The sequence below is a fragment of the Blennius ocellaris genome (genome assembly GCF_963422515.1).
Source record: "Blennius ocellaris genome assembly, chromosome: 8".
Taxonomy (NCBI): domain Eukaryota; kingdom Metazoa; phylum Chordata; class Actinopteri; order Blenniiformes; family Blenniidae; genus Blennius; species Blennius ocellaris.
Window position 1 is genome coordinate 13623010 of NC_137657.1, and position 6085 is coordinate 13629094.

A 6085-nucleotide genomic window follows, 5' to 3' on the forward strand; every position below is an offset into this window, starting at 1 on the left:
CTCCTCCTGAAATGACAGGTTTAAGTGTCTACTGGTAAAACATCTATTTATATACGCGGCTACTGCCAAGATCCCGAATGAGAGCTGTTTTACATTGACATCAATTCCAATATCTTCATTATTATGAAAACCATTCCACATCTTGACCTGCGGTCATCAACTTTCCAAAACCTAAAGAGGCGTTGTTGCACACTTTCCAGAAAATAACACCGACTGAAGCCACAAAACTCAATTCACTGAGAAAAAAACCTCACTTGTTTTATAAACTTATCTCGTGTGACATTTTCCTGTATTTTACCAAACCTGTAGTTCGTGTTGCTTTTATTGAAATATTACAACTACATTCAAGACATCATTATTATTATTATTGTCTTTTTAACTGATTAAAATGATTATTTACACTTAGTTTTCTAAGTCTAGAGCAGGGGTGGGCAATCCTGGTCCTCGAGGGCCGCAGTCCTACACGTTTTAGATGTGTCCCTGCTCAAATACACCTGTTTTCATGATGAGGCTCTGCAGAAAGCTTGACAAGGAGCCACTAATTGCTGTCAGCTGTGTTGATGTGAGGATACATCTTAAGTGTGCAGGGCTGCGGCCCTCGAGGACCAGGATTGTCCACCCCTGGTCTAGAGGGTCTAAAGTGCTGCAGGTTGTTCCAGTGGCGTTGGTTTCAAATGTATTAATCTACAAACGTGAAAATAGTTGATGTTTTTTATTCACTAAACTCTCAGAAATCATATTATTTAGGAGAATGAATAGAAGGATTGGCAACTAGAGGTCGTCTTGACACTGCGTGGACTTTGTTCATCATCTTCTACATTAAAAAAACTTTTAAATGAAGGGCAAGATATCGTTTTCAGAAATGCTTGGATAATATTGTGTAATACTTTGTGTTGGTATTAAACCTGTCCAGGTTGAACCAATGGAGTCCAGAGGAGTAGACTAATAAAAGCAGGTGGAAAAACTCACGAGGCATTACGGATTATTATTTGTAAAATATGACATGCTGAACACTGTCAGAAGCAGTCGGTACTTCTCTGGTGTTTTTACTCTCTTGGTGCAGACAATTAGATTTTGCATTCCAACAACATACTGACCGATTCATACGTTTCATCGCGTATCTGACTGCAGCTTCTGCTCGACCGTCCCGATGCCACTCCGTGATCACTAAACCTAAACTGACAGTCCTGTGTCACTCTTTCCACACTAAATCCCAGAGGAATTTTCCACCGCCCACCTGCCTCTGTTCTCCTTCATCGTGTCTCATTTCTTACTTCACTCCCCAACCCCCACCCCCAACTTCCCATGCTTCACTTCTGTCATCCTCCTCAACCCCCATCTGTCTCTTTACCATCTATCCCCTGTCATTTCTGCCCCCTCCTCTTTTTGCCCCATAGTCTCTCTTTCTCTTTCCTCTTTCCTCTTCCCCCTCCGTCTCTTTTCCTCCCACTTCTGGGCTCTGTGAGTGGAACACAGATTATGTCAGACATTTATAAAACCGGATTAGCTGGGATCACCTTCACACCACACACACACACACACACACACACACACACACACACACACACACACACACACACACACACACACACACACACACACACACACACACACACACACACACACACACACACACACACACACAAATCCGAATTATAGCAGTTCATACATCCTGTAAGTAACTCCAATGTTACTCATTCTTGAGTTATTGTAAATGTTGTGTGGTGCTAGTATTCATGTCGTTCATCGTTTAATGTGTTAAAATTGTACCTATCATCTATTGATGTTTGATAATGACATCTTGTTCTTTAATGTGAATCGGAAATGCTTTTATTTTAGAGAGACACAAAGTGACAGTGAGGGTTAACGGGGTTTACAACGTAAAGAGAGACAAACAAGAAAGACGGCAAATTCATTCATTAGTAGTCTTAATTACAGTCATGTCACAAGTGGTAATTAATTCCTTCAATATTGATTAACTAAATACACCTCTTTCTTTTTCATTCATTCTTTTGAAGAGTTTCTGTGAATTTTGAGGTTAATGTGAGAAAACTTCATTATCTGACACCTTCAGGTTTCACCCAGGAAGACGGTATGCCTGCAATTGTGCTTTTCTGGCTGCCTGGGTTTGGGAAAACCTTCCAGTGAAGAGCAGGAGTAGTTGTAGAAAAATATCAATGACCTTCGTTTAGTAATTATCTGTCCACAGTCAAATGATGTATGAATGGGAGGCTCATGGCACAGGCAGAACATGCAAAGTCCATGCAGAAAGGCCTCCAAAGTGTGTGTGTGTGTGTGTGTGTGTGTGTGTGTGTGTGTGTGTGTGTGTGTGTGTGTGTGTGTGTGTGTGTGTGTGTGTGTGTGTGTGTGTGTGTGTGTGTGTGTGTGTGTGTGTGTGTGTGTGCTGCATACTGCATCACCATGCAGCCCACACAGAGAACGCTGTGCACATACTGTATGGATGCTATTTTAGACTGACGGCACATATTCTCCTGAACTCTCCACACACACACACACACACACACACACACACACACACACACACACACACACACACACACACACACACACACACACTCACACACACACACACACAGCTTACAACACTAAAACCTCCTGACATTGAGTAGATTCATCTGCAGCCCTGACGCATACAAACCACCTTGACGCCATACTTTACCCCCTACCCCACCCCCACACACATACACACACACACACACAAAATAAAATCACTGATGATGCATACTATCACACGAGGCACTCCATCACTCTGAGTCCTGCACGGTGGAATATGAATCAGCTTCATGTAAATGAGTGTCAGTGTGAGCAGCAACACAGAGACACAATCAGTTAGAATAACAATAAGTACCAGCGTTGCCTCTGTGTCATCTCTCTCTCTCTCTCTCTCTCTCTTTCTCTGCTTCACTCTCCGTCCATTTGCCTCCTATTGGTTTTCTTCCCCCTCACACATCCTCTGATTTCTGACTCAGCAGAATGAGTCTGAGACAAGGTCATACGACTGCTTCTGCTCTGGGGCAGGAGAACTGGGGGATGTACCCCCCCACCCCCCCATCCCCCATCTGCCTTGTACTGCAAGGTGTGTAAACGGTCGGTGGTGATGGAGGGAAAGAAGGAGGGAGAAACGTGAAGGCACGACAGAGGTTACCAAAGGGTACTGCTGACGGCCATTTTGAATGAAATGAGATTGAATGAACTTTATTAACAGCTGGCACATATAGCCAGCACAGTGGGCTGCGGGATTACATGATTAACCCCCTCTGTACACTTCCTGTCTAATATATGTTTCCTATGAATGGTTTAAAATATTATTTCAACAATAATAAGTGATCAAACTTTTTTTTAAAGAAAAAAATAGAAAAATGTTATTTAACATCTGGAATAATATTTATTATTGGCAGAAAATCCTTAATAAAAACACACAATCTCATTACCTCAAAATTGTTTTGAATAAACGACAACCGTGCAATATTTTAAAGGTTGCCATGAATCATTCAATTAATTGCATTTAAATCTACACCTTAATTCAGTAAGTTTAGAATTTTGTGATTTAGTGTTTTGCACTCTACAATATAAAGTTAGGCTTGTCACACTTTTTCTTCATGTGTTACAGATGATTTAATGAGATGATGAAGGAATTATGAAGGCTGCAGCTTTATCATTAAGTACAGTATTGGTCTCTGGAACACAGTGAAGAGTACGAGTGCCTGAAGAAATCCAAGGAATTTTAACGGGTTTCTTCTGTTTTTGTTGCTGCTTTAAAACCCACAATCACCTTTTTCTCATAAAATCTCAAATGAGCTTTTTACTACAAGGCACATTCTGTTCATTTCTTGTGTCAGTTGCTACATTCCTTATAACCTTGTAAAAATAATTGTCAGAGAAGTGGCCCCTCGTGTCTGTTTACTCTGACTTGTACAATACAGAAAACAACCTTAACGTTACTCTATCCAGGTTGTTTTTTTCTACCATATTGTTACTACAATGTTTTAGGATTATCTAGTATGCAGTTGATAACTGGTCTTTTTTTTCCCAAAAAAATGAAAATTGGGACTGTTAAAAAGAATTCATGTTTTTATAGCATGCTTTCAGGACAGAACTTCCACAGTGTTTGTCCCTGATTGGTTCTGAGAGATTTAAATCACTGTGCACAGTAACCAATTCTATGTGTATTTTCAAAAGAAAACAACACACAAATTTGAAAGTAATTGCAACAGGAGGTGTGAGACGATACTTGTTATTTCCGTTATGAAACTTTAAGCATTTTTCTGTATGTTTTTTGACATTAAAGGAAAAAAAATTGAAAATGCTTCAATATGCACAATGTATATTTTGTGTATATTTTCACAAGGCTTTCCATTCATCCGTCCATCTTCTACAAAGCTGTAACCAGTTTATTAGCATCTTGTAGTTTAAATATTAAAGAGAAATGCCAGTGGCTGCCTTTATTTTTAGTACATTTGCCCTTTCGGTAAATTCTCTGGGTACCCCAAAAAGTGATCTCGATCTGCCCCAGAGTGCTGTAATGGTTTGAAATGTGAGTGACAACAACAGCATGTGTATTAATAACTTTACCCTATTCCCATGTGTGAGTTTGGAAGGTTACAAAAACACAGGAAAAACCACTCACAACCCGGTGACTCACTGCTAAATTAAATTAGTGGCATTAGTTCGTCATCGGCCTCGCTTCAGACGGCTTGAGGAACAACAGCGACTGCACATGTTTGAGGAGTGTTGTAGCTGACTGTCCTCTAACCCCGAGCCCGCCCTGCTCTGACGCTCGGGGCTTTCAATGAGTATAGCGTGGTCAACTTCTGGGCCCATGGCGGCCAAGGCAGTGAAGCATGGCAGCAATCTGCTGCAGGGACCGCGGGCGTGACTCTCTCAGCTTTTCCCTTGCAAAGCAGGCGTTTCTGTGCTTGCATGCACGTGTGTGCAGCTCAGTGACTCCGTGTTGCGTGTCACTGCAGCACCGTCCGTTCGGAGAGAAGCACCAAGACAAGAAATGTGACTAAAGGCTTGCAATAGCAACTCGCTGCCGCACGTTAGCTTCCTGTGGTTCTCGCATGACCTCCGTGTGTCTCCCTCTTCCACGTTTGCTGTTGTTGAACTCTTTAAGCACTACAAATTATGAACTATTTTTTCCATCAGCCTCTTTTCACGCTGCTCTCGTCCTTGGCAAACAGAAGACTCTGTCTTCCTTTTTTGTGGTTTAAAAAAAAAAAAAAAACACGCCATCTAAGTTGACATACTGGCTCATTACTCAGATTACTTTGCAGCACCTGTCAATCCCACATACCAACAACAGACAACATTGTTTGCAACTCATAAATGTCAATGTGACAATAGGGACCAGATGAAATGACTATGAAGCAAAAGTCTGACTCTTTATTTTACTCCACTGAGCTCCAGTTTTGCCTTTGTCACGGAGTCTTACACAATGAGCAAAAGTGCAGAGTCTGCATAGTGAAGTCTATACACCTGCTGATACAGGCAGTCATTTTGCATTCTGTTTTCTGCAGCCAGCCATGTCCCTAATGATTATTCATTCATACCTAGACTCTGGCTTCACCGTCCATCATTTTATCTCTATTCCTCTTATTCTCGCATACACACTCCTCTATCTGCAGCGCCCAGGCCCACCACTGCTGAAGTGATATATGGAGGTGCACAACATGCTCATGATGGGACCAACACGACTGATGAGACATCCAAGGAGTGCTTCTCACATGCAATGCACACAAGTCCACCATTTTTCTTATGTTACATAAATACATTACATGAAGAACAAACACAATCACGACAACTAGAATCTAACCTTGTGCGTCCATTTATACAAAAAAAAATTTCAGCCTAGAGACTGTCGATGCTGCTGGCTGCAAGCCTCGGTATTCTGCAGTAAAGAGGAGGGGCAGACCTGGATTCCCATTGGTCCGTTTGGAGGATGAGACGAAACCTGATTGGCCGAGGAGCCCAGCGCGATGAGACGCTCGGAATTGTGATTGGCTGCCTGTGTCTGCGGTGGGCGGGACTTTCGGCCCTCCTCCAGTAGCCCATTCGCTTGAGG